We start from the raw sequence: 19,919 nt of genomic DNA on the forward strand, positions 1-19,919 counted from the left end.
CTTTTGCCTTGCCCTTTCTGCCTGCGGGGAGCAGTCCCTGTCTCGTGCAAAACCCCTGAGCTCCACGGCCAGTGCTGCGTGTGGGTCTGTATTCTGTAGTAAGTGTGGGTTTGCTGCCCTAGCTGAGCCCTGCTGAGACAGACTTAGCGACTGACTTTCCTCGTTATGCTTTAAACCGAGGTAAATGGCGCCGGGGTAAAACTGAAATGTAAATACAACTACTTGTCCAGACAGGGGTCTGTGCTGCTGCTGCTGCTATAGCGGTGGCTGTGTATAGCTGAACCCTGGAAAGATGCCTGCTGGAGACGTTAGCTCGTTGGCTTCGGTGACACTCTCCAAGTGTGCTGGAAGGAGGCCTCTTTCGTACTGATTTGAAGTATTATCTTCAATGCAGTGACACTCATTTTCTCCTTTAACTCTTCTTTTCTGCAGTTGCCTATAAAGTATGCACGGTCCTACTTCTCTTTCTTTATTACTGCAGTTGTCATCTCCATCTTACCTTGCTCAACAGATTTTTGTCTTTCTCTTTCTATTTTTCAACTTAAGCCTTTCCTATGCATTCAAACGCATCCTACATCAGATTTTTTTTTCCAGAGTAGCCTGAGAGAGACTCACTGTATCCATCCTAGATTGCTCTCATTATTTCGCATATTTGTATGAAGTGTTGCGATAACTGCTTTTCATTGTGTAGGCTGCTTCTTTGTACTAAATCCAGAAAGATAAAGAAGATTTTAAATAGAAGAAATCTTACGTTCAATCAGTTCTTCCTTTTTGTGATAACTGATGAGGGAGAATATTTGGAAAAATTTGTTTTTTACAATTTTTATTGTTAGTTAACTGTTATGTACCTGATCTTAGAGACAGTAGAATGAGGAAACTTCATTTATATTGTGGTACATGGTTGAGCTGATCCCAAGAGCCACACTGATAGAGTCTTTTGATAATTGATAATTCAGGCTATTCTATTGTTTTCCACACATCTGATGGTATCTGAGTAGGCATGCACTTAAAGAAATGCATTTCCGATACTACTGGCTCTAAATAGAGCACCTGTAGAATTTCTTCAAAGTTGTGTATGATGAGAAATAGATGTAAGCGGACAAGGCCTCTACCCCCGCACAAATGTCACATAAGCTTGAAAATGCATCCTCCAAATTATTCTGTGGATGAGTAGAAAACAACTGGCAGTCATCAGCAAAATACAATACTTCACAAAATACAGTCTAATATTTTATTAAAGGTACAATTGCAAGAAACACAATGACTAGCAGAAGAAAATATCTAGTCTTTGAATGCTCTGTTAAACATAAATATTATTAAATGACACTGTAGGTATCTAGATGATTTAATGTCTGTTTTAGAAGGCAACTGGGCAATTTAAGCTAATTAAAACTCACACAAAAGTCCTGCTTTTGCTGTTGTCTGGAAAAACTACCATTGAATTTAATGGGAAAAAGACAAGACTTTATTTAGGTTATAAAATGCCATGAATGATTTCTGACATTCAGAAGACATTGTACTTTCTGGTAAAAGAATAATAAGAATTGTGGCTAATCTTTCACTGCTTAATGAATTGATTTATTTCTTAAAATTGTTAGAAAGTGCATGGGAACCATTTCATTACTTTGCTTTTTAAAGGGCAGGGGCTGTCTTCCAGTGATGTATATATAAAGCTTGGTCCTTGACTGAGATTTCTAGGCAATGCCACACTGCAGATTATAAACATCTACAATAAAATGCTTCTTATAGAATCTGTTTGGATCTGATTCAAGAATGAATAAGTCACTTCTAAAGATTCTGGCAAATAAACTCCAGTTGCCTCTTGTACACATGTTGAACTTCCAGTAATCTCCTAATTACTCTTAAAATTAATGCAATCTGCAGCCTGCAGGAAAATATGCAGCAAGTCTTCAGTTGTATGAACTTTTGAACCCAGATTTTAATAAATATAATGAGATGGTCACTTAATAAAGGTTTTCATTGGAGTTTTAATGTGCTTCGTTCTGCACTAAACTGCAGAAAGAATTTACAAATAAGGAAACTAAATTGCATATGATGCTTTGAGAATAAAATATGGTTGATTACTCCAGCTTCAAATGTCTGGAATAGGTGTGTGAGAGAATATCCCTTGCCAAAGAGCTTTATACCCCCTTATATACCTCCTTGAAAAAGGTGAACCTCTATTTCTGAAGAAACTTTTTGAGATTGAATCTATTAGGAACCTCTGTGTCATTCCAGAAATTAGCTCCAAGAAAACTGCTGACAAAACCACAGATTATCCTCTGCTTAGAATGAATCAAATGCACATTTTCAAGAGGAAAAAGTAAAGAAGAGCTTTTTTTGTCATGAGCTAGGGGAAATGGAGGCCTTAGGACTGCAAAGAGGCTTTTATGATGCCCTGGGTACAGCATGGAGCGAAGTGGCTAAAAGGGATATAACACATTAGGACTGTATGGACTGATGTGCCACTATCTGCGTGATTTTGTGCCTGTGGTGCCCAAATGGGCTGATCCAGTGTTGAAGAACTTTGGTATGACACTTCAGGTCATACTGACATTCTTGTTAGGATACACCAGTGGTATCCCCCACATCACAGCTCCCTTACTTCTTCCCTTATTCTCACTTCAAAAAAATGTTCCTACTTAGTTTGGGGCTGCAGAACCACACCGAGGGCAAGAGGTGTCTGGTGCTGAAGTTCTGCTGATGCTGATCTAAACCTGGCCCAGACCTTTTGTACATGGTTATAAAAAATCAGGCTGATTCACTGGGCATTCATACTCTCAGCACTTTAGCCTGTTAACCTTTTCTCTTTGTGATGTTTGGTATTTTAAAGGAGAAACATTAGTAAGTATTTTGAATATTAGGAATTCAAAAACTTGTGCATGGTATCTGCCATGTTCGGATCTTGGGTCTGTCTCAACCAGTAGACACTATTTCAAGCAAAACAATCTGTGAACAAAGTAAACTTTTGGCACAGTTTCAACTATTCAGCTAGCTGGAATTTAAATACTCTATTTTTACAGCTATTTCCAAATGAATTTATGGATTTGAGGTAAGCCCCTTTTTGCTGTATTAACAGTGTTTGAAAAGGTGTCTTTTGAATCTAATGTCAGAGTTTCAGCTGGTCATGAACAATGCAACTCTGTGTTATTGCTGTGTATAATTTTACAGGAGTAGCGGTCTAAAATATAAGCCCTGTCTGTGTTATCATGGCAGTAATCATTTGACCAACACCTCTTTTTTTCTCAAGCTTTCAGTACCTAAGGATTCCTTTTTTTTCTTTTTCTAAAGTACAGTTTTAAAATTATTATGTTGGATTTTTTTCCTCTATTCAGCCACAAATCAAAAGTATTTTTCATCAGTTTTGCTAGTGTTCATTATAGAATTAAACCTGATATTATAAACACTAAATGTACTTGTGTTGGAAGAAGTAGACCTTTTAAGCTTTTATTCTTCAAAGTGTCCGCTTGTCAAAATCAGAAAGAAATGGGGAGGGAAACCACATACTGTATGCTAACAAACAAAGAAATAAAACACAAAAGATTTTTCTTTTCAAACCTGGCATGTACTCCAGAATAGTTCTTGCCATGGGAACACTTGATTAATCTCAGCAGCTTCCACTTTTCCCAGTCGGGTACTGTCCTGTCACTTCTCCTGGTAATTGCAAATACAAAGCTGTTTTACATACAATAATGGGTGAGCGAGTTGGTGTCCTGCTCATTTTGCCAAGCTGCAGAAGTGTGTTCTGAAGTATATTGCATGTTACTGGAGAGTGCATTTACCCAAGGGAAAACGTGCCCCAAAATAATTTACGATCAGCCCTGTTCTAACAAAATACAAGGAACATGTTGTCCTCTCTGGAGCACTGTGACGCAGTTTCACTGATATAAAATTAGACAAGGCTGCGACTGGTTCTGCTGAATGATTGTATGATGGACACCTGGTTTTGAGTCCTGCACTGGGCTTGTGGTTTCCTTTGGGTGCATTGAGCACTGCTAAAGGACCCGAGCCTGTCACCCCACATCCCTTGCATGGGTCAGTAGGGCCAGATTCTGCAGATTTCTCCCCTAAAGCAGTGGGAGGTTCATGGCTTCAGTGCATGCTCTGTTAGACCCAATTTCACTTGATCGAATTGTGATACTATCCACTAATGTATTTTTTTCTCTCTCTGTTTTGTTTTGTTTTGTTTTATGGTGTGGGTTTTGTTTTTTTTTTTATTTTAATTGAGAGGAAAGGAGAGACATAGGGGGAAAAAGAAAGGAAGAGGGGAAGAATGACACAGAAAAAATTCTCTGATATCTTCAGCCTTCAGCAAGGAAGGTGGTGATCCTTGTGGTCAGTCTTCCAACACTTTGCAACTCACCTTTATGAATTCTCATATACAGTGAGGCCCTGGCTGGGAAACTAAAGAGATGATTATGTGGAGGACAGTGTGTGTATACATGTGTAACATTTTTAATGGATACGTGTATACAGACTATCTATGTAAAAATTTTATATATTTATAAAATATAAGGCAGCCTTATCTAAGAGAACTGTCAGATATTTCCAGGATTCTTCCACTACTGAAGCTCCTGCAAATCAGTAGAATGCTACAGAATAGCAAGACAATTAAAGTGCTAATCATAAAACTAATCTCCCCCTCTCTGCCTCTGGGGGTGCAGTGTTGACCATGGATAACAGTTTGGAAAACACATGTGGACTTTGAGAGCTGGCCTCAATCTTAGGCCTTTAGTTGCAATGGAAAGGTTCATTGAATGGCAAAATGTACAGGGAACCCTCAAGTATGCTTAATTACACTCTTCTGTAATACAAGAACCAGGGGGCTTTCAGTTCTTATAATTAAGAGATACTTAAGAAGGCAGAAGGAAATAATGTTATGCATGTGCTGGGACTGGCCTTGGAAACTGGAGCTATCAGCTGCCCACTGTGAAGAGGTCCCTAATTGGTGATGTTTTCCAAACTTCCATTGCGTGGGCTGAACTTTCTGAGGCAGGTGCTTGCCTCAGACTTAAGTTATTATTATTTTTTTACCCTAGCATCCCCAGTCATGTTTGTACACATGGCAATATGATCTTTAACGGTGTAGTTACACGCTCTTCTCTTCACCTCGCATCTTTGGAGCATGGAATTTTAGAGGTGGGGAGCGGGAGGAGAAAGGGGACAATGCACCGCTGTCCTTCGCCCGCTGCAGCACTGGTGTTGGCGGTGCTCCCAGCCTTGTTCCCTGTCTTCTCTGCAGGGCCAGGAGGAAGTGATTGCTCTGCATGGGGTTGCCAGTGGTGTCCGTGGTGCAGCCCACAGCCCAGCTTGGGAACGCAGTTTCTTTCCAACGGTCATAAAGTCTTTTGGTTGAACCCTCTTGTTTCTGGGCAAACCGATGTCAGTGTCAGCAGGGTAGCCCAAAGAACAAGGAGCCACTGCCAAAGGGCAGCAAGGGGAGACGGCGTCTGATGTGAAGAAATATATAATTGTGGTTTGCTTATACTTACTACCAAAAAGTTGTACAATAACACATTGTCAACCCTGACCAGCAGAATTCATTATTAGCCTGACTTCAAAGGCACAGTAGTCGCTGAAAAATGTGCATTGACTGTTATTATGTTGTAAAATACTGTGCATAAAATACAGGGCATAAAAAACCATTTGTGACAAAATACAGTAGAAAATAAAATATGATTCTGGAATTAAACACATTTTTTTCCAAATCAGAAAAATGTTTTTATTGTCCTTAATGGTTTTTTTTCCACTTCAGTTTTTCACCTGCTGATTTTCCATCAGCACAATGATGTTTTGGGGCAAAATGTAGGTTTTGTAGAGACGCGCTTTGCATTTATAAACTTCAACCCACAAAAATATCTCTGAGACTTTGCATTCATGCCTTGTAGAAAAACAGGGTTTGTTTTGTTTTGCCTTTTTAAAAGCAGTGATAAATTTTAAACTGAAGCTGCTTTTCAGAAGACATGCCTTCAATACAAGTGTTTGAGGCCAGTATAGGAGTAAAAATGAAATTCTGTAGCCTGCTTTGGGGTGGGCTGGTCTTCATGATGCAAGAGCTTTTTCTGATCTAATTGTGGTGAAATCGTTGCCAGTCTGATGTCCATTGAATGGATTAGTAGAGCCAGATTCTGACCCTCCTGATGGAAAAGTCCACTTTGTCATTGCTTTTGAATGAAAAATGTGCATGAGAAAACAAAAGAGAAACTTATTGAAGAAAAACAAGACCAACTGCACTGTTCTGTCCGCAGGGATAGGAATACTTGTGAGGAGGGAGAGGACTAACACAGCTTCGCCTCCTGCCTCCCTGTTGGGTCTCTTTGGCCACTCCAGAACTGAAAAGTGAACCTAAATAAGGTAAGTAAGTGCTAAACTGGTGGGACAGGGGGAATTAAAAACAAAACTTAAAGCTGTAGGTCTGATAATAGATGAAGAGGTTGCTTTTCATTAAAAAAAAAAGAAAAAGACATTGTTTAATTTAAAAAGAAAGTGGTGTCTGATTTGCCACTGCTGGTGCAGGCCACTGCAAATGTCAGTTTTGTCATCAAGCTCGGATTGACCCCATCCTTGGAAAGTGCAGGTGATGTTTTACAGTTCTGCCAAGAAAAACAGTTTTAAATAACAGCCTGGCCTCTGTGGGAACCTCATAGGCAGGGGCTGCCTGGAGGAAATTTCGATGCCATGCATTTCCTCCCCATCATTGTCACAACCCCCTGGCTGATTTGCCTGGGGCTGATTTGCCTCTTGCAAAGAGCACTTGTTTGCCTTCATTTCCGTGCTTTCCAATTTGTTTCTGTTTCAAAACGCTAGTCTATAGCTTAGAGCAAAGTGAAAAACTAAAATATTTTTAGTTTTGCTGAAAGAAAAACCTTTTTCTTTGTTTGGCTTGTGCTTGACCTTAAAAAAACCTGGCTTATTTACTTTGAAAATATATGTTTTTAAGTGTAGCCTTTTTAAAAAAAAACCCTGGAAAGTAAATTTTGAAAGTTTAAAAAAGTGAGAATCAGTTTTTTTATCACAGTATATTTTTTCATGTTTTAAAATGAAAGCTATTCAGTACATACAACATGAACTTACACATACTCTAATTGACTAAAGTCTTCATTTTTGATGAATAAATTGTCTCTCTAAAGAATCTGACATCCTTCCGACTGAAGAGCCTGACACTGTTCATTTTGATTGCCATGGTATCTCGTCACTTTGACTAAGATTCCCTCTTTTTGGCTGAAGGGAAGTAAAACGTCATGTGTTTCCAAAGTGGGATTTAGGACCTAGAGTTACTTCAGATGCCAGACCTTCTGGTATGACCACACGTCATGCTGCAGAACACACGCCTGTTCTTCACTGATATTCTCAGCACGAGGGCTGTCTAACAGGAAAATCCTTTTGACTTGAGAGGTTTACAACTTTAGACGCTGCTTCTAATTTCTTTATTTTTAATGTGTTTTATATTCTGTAGATTTTCTGGATATTCAGACTTTTTTAGAACTTTGGGTAGATGTATCTTCAGAAAAAGAGCAAGCACAACTCTAAAGAATTTGTTGGTGTTTCCCTGTTTTTTCTGACAAACCACAGCTGCAGATGAACTTGGGGACTGCTCTATTCTTTAAGCAGCTGGTGGCACAGCTGTGCCCTGGGGATTATTTAGCAGCTACAGATTACAGGACAGGTCTAAATTAGTTCCTTGTGTATCACGATCTGTGTGTAGAGTTTAAATGTGACCCATAACTAGGTGGGACTCTATTTAGTGTTGACCTTTAGAACTACATGAATTAGAAGGATAGTGTGGATTTAACAAATTATTATTTGAGTACTATAATGTAATAGTGGTGATCCTCAAATTTTTTCTGAGGTGACACCACATGGGTATTTACAGCGACACTCTAAGGCAGTCTAGCAGTCTAGCCTTCTCTGCAATTTCACATACCCAGAAGCCGTGGCTGTCACGAGGAAAATGTTGCCCACTGCCTGATGGACATTTATGCAGTTTTGTGTTAGAATACACGGAGAGCTCAAACATATACTGCAGACCCATCATGTAAGAGGGATGCTTGTGTTATTGTTATTTGGTTGATCCACATGACAGGAAGAGGAGTGCTGGGAAAAGGGATAATGGAGAGGGTACTGTAGGCAGAATCAGTCCATTCTGCTAGAAGTAATTTGGGCACTTGTAATGTGAAGTCATTTCAATTCATCAGGCTATTTCTTATCTATTATATTATTGGTACCAGATTTGATTAGAACTGCTATGCCAGATTCAACAGCTGAGCATCATAAGTGTACTGCCTAGTAAACATAGTTTATATTTGAGATAATATTGTGTTTCAGCTGATCAAATCCAAGTATATTCACAACACTAATTTTTATACTTACAGGAATTTTACCTAGCCTATTTAATACATCACATGGAGTATCTTTTACTAAGATTAAAAACATAATCAAATAATATTGCAAGCTCAGTATCAGTTATTAGAATTTTTTACAGTTACCCATAAGCACAGTGAAGTATTTCTCTGCTCCTGTACCTGAACTTTAATAGTCTGATGTTTAATCATAGAATCCTAGAATGGTTTGGGTTGGAAGGGACCTCAAAGATCATCTAGTTCCAACTCCCCTGCCATGGGCAGGGACACCCTCCACTAGACCCCATTGCCCAAAGCTTCATCCAACCTGGTCCTGAACACTTCCAGGGATGGGGCATCCACAACCTCTCTGGGCAACCTGTTCCAGTGCCTCGCCACCCTCACAGTAAAGAATTTCTTCCTAACATCTAATCTAAATGGACCCTCCTTCAGCTTAAACCCATTACCCCTTGTCCTGTCACTACACTCCCTGATAAACAGTCCCTCACCAGCTTTCCTGTAGGCCCCTTCAGGTACTGGAAGGCCACAATTAGATCTCCCCGGAGCCTTCTTTTCTCCAGGCTGAACAATCCCAACTCTCTCAGCCTGTCCTCATAGGAGAGGTGCTCCAGCCCTCTGATCAGCTTCGTGGCCCTCCTCTGGACTCTCTCCAACAGCTCCATGTCTCTCCTGTACTGGGGCCCCCAGAGCTGGATGCAGCACTCCAGGTGGGGTCTCACAAGAGCAGAGTAGAGGGGCAGGATCCCCTCCCTCGACCTGCTGGTCACAGCTCTTTTGATGCAGCCCAGGACATGATTGGCTTTCTGGGCTGCAAGTGCACACTGCCGGCTCATGTTGAGCTTCTCATCAATCAACACTCCCAAGGCCTTCTCCTCAGGGCTGCTCTCAATCCCTGTCCAGCCTGCAGTTGTGTTTGGGATTGCACCGACCCACGTGCAGGACCTTGCACTTGGCCTTGTTGAACTTCATGTGGTTCACACAGGCCCACCTCTCCAGCCTGTCAAGGTCCCTCTGGATGGCATCCCTTCCCTCCAGCACGGCAACAACACCACACAGCTTGGTGTCGTCAGCAAACTTGCTGAGGGTGCACTCCATCCCACTGTCCATGTCACCAAGAAAGATGTTAAATGGCACTGGTCCCAGTACCGACCCCTGAGGAACGCCACTTGTCACTGTTCTCCACTTGGACATTGAGCCGTTGACCACAACTCTTTGAGTGCGACCATCCAGCCAATTCCAAGATCTTTTATCTAATTCAAATGTACTTTGGGATTTGTTGCTGTGCTTGGAAATGGTATATAAAGATGGCACTTGCACATACTGACTGATCTAGAGGAGTTGCCATAATAATCCTTTTAACACTTCTAAAGTTTAAGAGTATTTGTAGCTAGGGGTCTCATTCAGTCCATTACTATAAAGGATGCAAATGATTGATACTGAGGAATGGAGCAAGGCCACAGCGGAGCCCTGGTTATGGGGGCATGGGGAGAAGATGGAAGGGCTGTTCCCGAGTAAAGCTTGGGGCATGGCCCTAGGGAGAGAGAGCAAGAGCTGAGCCTGATGAAATAGTTTTTAGCAGTTGGTTTGACACTGCTTTTAATAGCCACCTCTACTGAATCAGCTTGGACTAAGACTAATACAAGCTCTTTCAGTAGTCTCGCAAGCAACAAATCCTTATTGGGACAGAACCTCTTTGCTTTGGGTCCCTATTGGGACATCACATGAATTCACCATCTGCTCTCATACAATTTACATCAGTTTCAAGCTAGTTTGACTCTGGAACTGTGCTTTTCTTAGTCTGGTCTTTGCTGAGCAACATTTATCGGTACTTTAAATGCAGGATCCTTGAATAAACATATTAAAACTTTGCATAATAGAACCTAATTAAACCTGGCTAACGTGCAAGGTTAGGAATACAAAATGTGTATTCTCCAAGAGATGCCTCATTCTTCCACATTTATTGTATTTATTTGCTTGTAGAAATGATGTAGGACTGCCTACATAGAGAGAAGTGATTTTTTTAAGAGTTTCTAAGTATCACATGTGGTTCAAAAAAGCTCTATCAGAAATGCATCCACTGATTTCCTATTTCTATTTCTCTGTCAAAGCAAGCAAGTAAATATATTTGAAAATAACTGTTTTTTTTAAATTAATGCATTCATAAATCATTTGTTTATTGGTTTCTGAATGCTACAGCTGTTTTGCACAGTAAACATTCAGCTAATATGTTTTCACTTGCCAAAAACCCTCCAGAATTGTATACCAAGTAGCTATTGTTTAGCTAGAGATGATGCTATCTGTAGCTGAAAATAGTCAACAGACTTACCTTATTTTGATCCAAATACAGATATAATATGGAGAAAATGTATGGCTGAAAAAAATGTGCGTGGTGAGGAGGGGAGCTGAACCTTGTCATGTCTCTTTCCATGTCCAGACGTCTCTGAGCTCTCTCAAAGTTTGATGTGTGCAGGGAAGACACAGCATGACCTAGGGAGGGAAAATCATGACAGCATGTGGAGCTGTGGGTGGATAAATAATATGACTGTTCTGCAGAAAGGATTCATGCAATCACAGAATAATTTAGCCTGGAAGGGACTTCTGGACCCACTCTGCCCAAAACAATGCAAGCTCCAAAGTTACATTAAGTTGCTCAGGGGTTTGTTCAATCATTTTTGGATGTCTCCAAGGGTGGAGACTGCACAGCATTTCTGGGCATCTGTTCCAATATGTGACCACCCTTATTGTGAAGGGTTTTTTTATCTAGTACATAAATGGGTTTTCTCTTGCTGCAATTCTTGCCTAAATGCACCCATCTCAATGAGAATTGTCTAGTTTCACTCTGTAGTGAATAGAAAGAAAGAACCCTCTCCTGAGGTCTTTTTGGATGGGATTGAACATCCTCAGGATGTGCCTCAGACACAGAGGCAGCCCATATAACATGGAGAAATGGTCATAAGGCACTTCTAGACAGTCAAAATCAGGTGACGAGGATCCTGTCTGGTCTGACAAAGGCACCTATGCATGTGCTTTGGGTGGACTCTCATGAAGAGTATTACTGGAGCATCTTTTCACAGAGTCTAAATGATTCTAGCTAGTACTCTAAATGCAGTTGGTTTTGCTGTTTGGGATTTTTTTAGTACATTGCCTTGTGTTCCTCAGCTTAGTTAGCTCCCACTGGCTGACTCCTGAGCCTTCACAAGAGGTGGAAGCTTCTCTTCCTGGCTGTCTGACTCTGAAACCTTTAGCTCTTGCAGAGTGAGCAGTTAGTGAGTTTCCTCCACAAAACAAGCTGGTAATTTGGAAGTCTCGATCTTTTTTAACGAGACAATTTTTAATGAGATAATTATTTCATTATACAGTCCATTCGTTACTCACTGATGCTATAAATGGCTCATTCTGTGGGTAGGTGCTATATATATTAGTATTCTCTTGAAATACTTTTAAAGCTATTTTTTGCTATTTCTTAGTGCTTAATTATATATTGTAGTCTATATTGCATGCATGTTGCAAATGGGATTTTTTTGTTTACCATTTCTCGATTCCTTATACTTTATTACATATTCATTTCTGTTTCATTTCAGTGTGAAATTCTCAAGTACTGGCATCTGAGCAGAATAATTCATGCCATGGGTCTGGAAGAACTAGGCTGAGTTTAGTATTCCTTCTTCTAATAGGAGAACGCTTTTAGTTTTAGCCCAAATAGTCTATCTTTTAAAAAAAAATTTTTATTTGCTTATTTTTTCACACTAGGAATTTTACTTAGAAAAAAGATTGGTTTTTATGCAGTGAACTACTGGAGGAAAAGCAGAAAACAGCCTCCGAAAAGCAGAGAGGGAAAGCTGTTGAGAAAGAACTGAAAGGAGAAGAATGATTTCAGCCAGGGGCTCAAAGCCCTTGCAGGTCACCAGCCTTGATGGAAGAGCAGCGATTGCACTGCCTGCATTCTTAGAGGAGCATCCCTCTGTGAGGAACTTGCTTTAGACATAGGAGATGGGTATCATGGGTTCTTTCCGAGTAGGAAAGATAGACTCAGACTGCTAAACCTGATTTCACACCGAAGGATTTTGGGAGCCACTTGTTCATATTAGTAATAACAATAATAATCAGCAGCATGACAATAACAATAGCATCCTTATCCAAATGTCTCCAGAAATCAGAATAGCTAAGATTCGTGTGGGACTGAATCACAAAATTCAGGCTGGTTCGTGTTCATGGGCAGTAATCCATGTTTGACTCTTTCCTTTCTTTTATATATGTTGTAGAGTTGACAAGGTCATTTGTAAACTTATTTCAGAAATAAACATAATACAAAAACATAGAGAAAATATTTTTGAGTTTGTTTCTTTGGTGATCTGAATCTACTTATGCAATGGCAGAGGTAGTCTAGATAAAAGCTTTGACACTGCAAATTTTGAGGAAAAGATGTTTGGCTTCCACTGCTGGGTTAAGGTACTGGCTTATAAGGCTTTGCTTAAGAAGTTATTTAAGATTGTTTTGTTTTATGGTTATGTGGATTGGAATAATATTTTTTTTTACTATCCTCTTAGTTACCAGGAAGCTTAATTAAACAGAAACAAAGAAAATTAAAATAAAGCAAGTCTGAACTTGATAGGCCAGACATCCTTGTGCTGGGAACAGAACGATAAATTGCAGCTCTTTTCCAGCACAGGGCTCTGAGGAAGGCTACATGGTGTTTCCACAAACAGCTCTCATTAAAGCTTCCCCTTCTGGAGGCAGCATCTGTTCCCAGACTGCGTTCTGTATTCAGCCTGCCAAATGAATACAACGAACACATCCACTGCTCACAGCTGCCATCGTCCTGGCACCGAGTGGGGCAGGCAAGTGGAGGGAGCATGGCTGAAGTCCTATGCATGCTTCATGTCCTCCAGGCATGAGTCCTTGTTGCAAGGGGTCTGTCTCCCTATGTCCTTCCTGCTCAGCACCTTCAGTCTCAGGCTTCCCCCCAGCCTGGACATGCCTGTCCTCAACCATGTGCCCAGGGTCCTTCCATTTACTCCAGGTCCTGTCCCCAGTCTTGCCATATTACCTTTGTCCAAGCCCTTTCAATCTTTCCTGAGCCTTCCCAATTGAATTCCCCATCCTTTTTACCAAAGTCCCACAACTCTATTATTTATTGCTCCACGAGCAATTTCCACCACACTTAATGGCCGTACCCAAACCAGTATCTAGAAATTACAATGAGGGCAAACCAGGAACTGGCAGCAGCAAAGGCCTTCAGTAATTTTAAATTATTTTTGCAGTCCACCAGGTTATTAACTGCTTGCTTGGACTGTCTGTTGAAACATAAAACCAGTAGGAACTCCTGTAGGAGAAACTTCTTTTTTACATTTTTAATGTATTTTATCTGCCCTGGAAAAGTCTAATGTATTGCAGATATAGATCTACCCCAGGCTTTCATGTCATCAGATTTTCCAAAGAGAACAGTCAGGTTTCATCAGCATTACAGTTCAAAACTTCCAGAGGAAATGCCTGGCACTGTGGGTTGTTGTGCGGCCTTTCCATATGTGCCAGCTGTAAATAGCCAGGCTCATGAAATGAGGAGGCAGCAAAGAAACAAACAGAACACCCAAGTAAACCCAATCCTTCATCAGGATGTACACATCAACTGGTCTATTGGGTCTGTGTCCTATTTGGAGCAGTAGATAAAATGCGTTCTGATAAAATTTGCCATTAGTATTACTTTTTTATTATAAGGATTATGGAGAATACCATCAAGGGTTCTGATTTTACTGCTTTTTCCGTTTTGTAACGTTCAGCTTTGCATGAAGTCTCACCTCATTCCCCCCAGCTGTTCAGCTGTTACAGGGCGGCAATAGAAAATGATAATAGTATAGATAATACGTTTCTCTCAGGAAAAGACAGTCATAACCATGATTGAAAGTCATGAGATATTGCACATAGATGCACAAGAGGCATTTAATATTCAAGCTTTCGAGTTAATTGTATAGTTTTAAAATGAGGATAATTTAAATAATAGCTTGACTTGAATATTAAAGCAATATCCAAAACTTTTCTTCAAGTAAAAAAAAGACCTAAAAAGACCCACAGAAATTTCAGAATCCTTTATTTTTCTGAGGGAACAGTTTTGAAGAGGCTAAAGCCTACCTACCTCTTTCATATTCAGAGAGATCTAAGTGCCAACATTTCTTAGGCTTTTGAAGATCTTTAAAACTACATAAGCAGGAACTAATGAGCTATCCCCTCACCTGCTCTGCTGGTAGAGATAATGTTGAAGTACGGCATCCCAATACCAAAGCATCTCAGAGGAGGGCAGTTGTTTAAAACTCTTTGGCTTAACTCAGTTCCTTGTCCTCAAAACCTTGGAGTAAGAGCAGTTTATTTATTTATTTTGTTTGTTTGTTTGTTTGTTTGTTTTTATTATATGGCCTGTAGTTCCAGGAATCAGGCCAGATTATCATAAAGATTTCGTTGGACCTTAGTGTCTGTTAATCCTGTCCGAAGGCCTCTGGTGCTTGACATTTTCTTATGAGGCTCTTCACTTACACAATGGTGTGTGCTGCAGTGCCGCTCTTTAAATAGAAACATTTGCTTGCTTTGGCGTGGAGCTGGTGGCTCATGTCTTCTTTCATCAGTCCTTTTGCCACTCTAAACCTTAAGGCGGTTTTATATATAAACCAACGATATCTCCTTGATATTTTAATTACTTTGTTGACCATGAAGTTATTCTTGGGCAGAAACAAAACTAATAGCAACTTCTAGAATGTGATCAGGGCAGGATCAGAATAGCTCAGTAGTCCTTAGGAGTCTGGGAAAAATCCCTGTCAGTCCAACGCTAACAACGTTCAGAGATAAGGTTTGTAGGCTGCTGGCTACAGTTCTATGGCAGCCTACCAACAGACTTAACTGAAAATTGAGGGGAGAAAAAAGATGTACCCGTCATTAATGACGAAAATTCTTGATGCAAATAACCATTTTCATACTAACCAGTGAGGTTTCTGACTTCCAACACAACAGTGCGTGCAATGCTTATTGTCATATCCTTACATAGCAGTCGTATGGCTGATACAGATGGTATTCTAAAGTCTGTGATGACCAAATCTTAGTAGTCCCCTCGCCAAGCTCAAAATACTTTTGCTATTGGGCCAATAAGCAAATCTTGACAACAGAAAAACATTTTGGGTCATATAAATCAAAGTGAGGATGAACTGTGAATAAACACTGAATTTGTGCATGTAAATCCCAGGTGGCTAGCAACATTTTTTCCATAAAATATTTATTTTATGTAAATTCATGTATTTATCACTTTATTCCATATCCAATTCCATGTTGGTTTTTTTTTTTTTTCCCCTGCTCTATTCTATAAAATCTTTTGAATATTGCTTGGTCAATTAAGTAAACAATGTACAAAAATGTGAAAAATAAGAAAGGGTTTGTGCCTGGCCTAACTTCGTAAGGACTTGTGTCTTTTGCCATATGTATTTTTTTATTTTGTATGTGTCTTCAAATCACTCTCTTCAGAGCTGAACCTCTGCAGAAAATGAGTAATCATTTAAAGAGGAAATTTACTGGAAATATTTAATAGCTATTGGGGCTCTGTGCAAAAGCATCCCACTGACAGCACTGTCTGTGCATTTCTCTGTAATGATACTCCTCCTCCTTCCACTCTTCCTGCTTGTTTGTTACAAGCAGTAACTTTGGCAGAAAAAAAAGAGAAAAATCCATGTTTTAAAAATCCCAAGATATCAGAGGATTTCCCCTTGCTAGAAGTTTTCTCAATGATCTGTTGTGAGCAGCTCTAACAAGCCAGCTGCTTGTGGGAGAACATCTAAAAATCTGTAAATTTAATGACATCACTATATTACTGGGACAAATGACCAACATGACATTATTGCTTCAGGGAAGAAATAAATTACTCTGCACCCGAGGAGTGGCTGCCATTGGAAAACCCTGGCACCCCTGTCCCTGGGCAGCTGCTGCTGCGTCTCCCCTCATGTCCATTTGCAAACTTGAGACCCCACAACTGTGATCAGCCCCTTGCAGCTCCTTAGGCAATCCCTGCTGCGGCAGTCAGAGGTGCCTGAGCTGTGGCCCCTTGTGGATCTTGCACACAGTAGCAGGGCTTGCACAGAGTGCTCCCATATGGATATAATTATAACTAACCCAGACAGGAGAAACAGCTCCTGGCTTAAGCGTAGAAGCTCAGTATTTCAGACAGACAAAAAAGAAGATGGGGACTGAGGGGAGAGATCTCTCTGGCCTCAAATTTTGGTTCTACTTGGAAGCCTCTGAGAAGAGTTGAACCTTTGACCCCAGCCCCCTTACCCTCCCAGAGGCCACCTTCCCATCGCTGCCTACCTTCCCTGCCCCATGGCTCTGTCCTGTGGCACCCTCTGCACAGGAGCCCTCGGCTCCTAACCTCTCCTGCTGCTGAGTCCCTGCTCAACTCATGCCAGAGCGTGCCATCCCACAGCAATGGGCTCCTTCCTGTCCTAAATCCTTTCTTTCCCAAGGGTATGCTGCCCCTCTGAGTCTCTTCTCCAGCCTTTCCTCTCCTGCCTCTTTTGCTGCACCTGGGTCTTGCATCTCTGTCAGACAGGCTCCAGCAGTGGAGGGTGGCCACATCTGAGGTGGGAGCTGAGGGCAGGTGCGGCAGTACTGACACACTGCTTAGGCTGAGCTAAATGTCACCATAAGCTTTTAAATCTGCCCTTGGCTATTTTAAACTATGGGTAAAGAGAGGAAGGAAGGAAGGAAGGAAGGAAGGAAGGAAGGAAGGAAGGAAGGAAGGAAGGAAGGAAGGAAGGAAGGAAGGAAGGAAGGAAGGAAGGAAGGAAGGAAGGAAGGAAGGAAGGAAGGAAGGAAGGAAGGAGCTCCCTTTGCTTACTTAAGTGGTGGTAGGTGTGTCCTCTGGGTCATGTCACGTGCTCCAGCACAGGGCTGAGGAAGGCCGTCTACCCCTTTTTTCACATGCTTCCAAGTAAGGAGAATACATGGCTAAATCTCAAGTCCCAGAAAACATCACAAATTCAAGAAAATTATGAGTTCCATGTGTTGCTTCTTAAGTACTGAAGAAAATCCCAAGAGATCTTTAATTCAGGACTGTTTTGACCAAACCGGATTAGTTGGTCACACTGATATGGATGGTCTGTGCAAAGGTCATTTTAATGGGAAAACTTTTCTTTTGGTTACTCTGTATAGTTTCTCTTCCCCTCCTGTTTTTTCAAGATATTCTGTTCTATTTCTTTTCTAATGTTTTTATTTGCAAAGCATACTCAATTCGATTGTTGGTCTCAGTTATTTAATATCCTGGTATGGTTTGCCAGTAATGCAAAATAAATGATTGCTTCTTTGAACATATTTTTGTTTCTTAACTACTGGAAATGTAAACACTTATAGCTGTAGCAAAGCAACTTCAGCATTTAAGTCAAAGTGTCTCAGGGGGAGCTCACCACACACCGTGGGCTTCCACATGCTGTAGAGAAACTGGAGAAACTAATAGTTGTTGAACCATCCTCATAAGTACTGCAAACTCTAGACAGTTTATGACAAGCAACTGCCCATTGTCAATTGAGATTTTCAGATAATGTCATCCTATATAGGACTTGGTAATTGTCAGATTGGGATTTTCCAGTCCAGATTACTCTGTCATTAAATAAGTGGTGGGAACCCCTCAGTCCCTGTTCCATTCTAACAGAAGGGCATGGCACAGGGGACCTGGTGGCTTGAATTAAGCAGGAGGTCTTTTTCTATCTTAAGCAGAACACATCCCTATTTCTTTAGTATAATTGCATCCATCCCTATTCTCCTGTTGACACTGCTCGAGATAATCAAGTTGTTGCTCAGACTGAGTCATCACTGAACAAATGAATGAAAAATGCTCTTAAACATGGGACATAAGACCTAGTTGAGCACAGTGGTTATAAATACTACATATTGTTTAAAGGCACCTTACCTTGTTAAGAATGATTTCCCTACAGTGGATTTTTGCGGTAAATTTAAGTCACTTGTGTGTTTAAATTCTTTTTTCTTTTATGTTTCATGGGAAATAACATTGCATTTTCTTATTCCTATTTGATTGTTGGAGAATTAAAATCTGAGAGACTTACAGTTAGATGCAGTGTAAATTACTGATTTTTTCTCAAATTGATGGCCACAGTTATAATTACCCCGTCTTGAACTAATTTCCATTTGCTTCTTTACTTCCCCAAACTGAATAAAATAACAGAAGTTTCAGAGTATTTATGATTAGCAAGATTAAGTTAGCCAGAAAGGAAGCTCATACTTGTCTCCTGTAAATTGGATGTGGAAGATGCAAGAAGCTTTTTTAACTAATTATCAATATGTCCTCTTTGCAATTAAACAGAACATAAATTATTAGTGACCTTTTAGGCAATTGGAAACTTGCTTCATAAACCTCTCAGAGGAATGGACATGTGAATGATAGATGACTTTATACAGCTGAGGATCAATAAGGGAAATCACTCTGCATCTTAATTACTAATTGATTAAGGAAATAAAATATTATGGACTCCTTAGACTGTTGAGATTGGGATTATATGCTGGCACTGTTAAAGGGTATTGCGCTCAATGATTCACAAGGTCTTCTGCTATCTTCTGTTCTAAATGATAAACCCAGAAGTCAGGGATTGAGAAATCTCTTCTTACAATGCTGTTATTAAAAGCTCAGCAGTATGGACATCTAAGCAAATCTTGCAGCTGCTTATGATAATACTTGCGACTATGAAAGTACGTCTAAAACATATCCTTATATGTCGAAAATATCCTCTCTGTGACTTTGTCATTCTTGGCTCTCTATGAGAAAACACTCTTATTCCTCAGCACGACTTAATTTTTTTCAGTATCAAGAATGTTTCTGAAGCATAGTAAAAGTAACAGATTTGAAAAATTAAACTGCTTGTAGGCAGGGCAAGAGATATCTATGCTGAGGATGGGGGGAGACTGTATACCATCTCCTTCAGCATGTTATTTTGAGCACCATCAAGCAGTACTAACAGGAGGTTACAGCCTTTCTTCTCCCATTTCTGAATTGCATGCAAAACCTCAAATTCAAGGAAAAAAATAGCAGTCACAGGAAGAATAAGTTAGCATTCGGAAGACTGCAGTGAAGAACAGCAGGAACATAGGCATGGTCTGGAAAAGGTGGTTTAGTTGCCACCCTTCAGACCTTTATCTGTGCCACGTAATACAAGAGGTGTTTGCACTCTGGGCTTGCTTAGCTTCTGGACACTGCTGTTCCCCAGATCCTTCTTCAGTGCATGCTTAACAATCCTACAGCTAAGCAATGCTGAGCTACTTGGTTTTTATCTTTTGAGCAAACTTGATTTGGTTTCAGAAAGAAATCACCATTCTGCCTTTTCTCCCCTCCCTCCGCTGTTAGTTTAAAACTTTCTCAGGATTGTCTAGCAGATTAAGCACCGCACAAAATGCAAGAGCAGTCATTGCAGTCTTTCAATCCTGGGAGGGGTGTCTGCCTCCTAAATATGTACTCTGAGCATGTCTGCAAGAAGAAGGAGATCCAGCTTTGACACTCTGGTCTGGTCAAAGCCATTTTCTCAG

This window comes from Grus americana, chromosome 1, assembly GCF_028858705.1.
Source record: "Grus americana isolate bGruAme1 chromosome 1, bGruAme1.mat, whole genome shotgun sequence".
In the NCBI taxonomy this organism is placed as follows: domain Eukaryota; kingdom Metazoa; phylum Chordata; class Aves; order Gruiformes; family Gruidae; genus Grus; species Grus americana.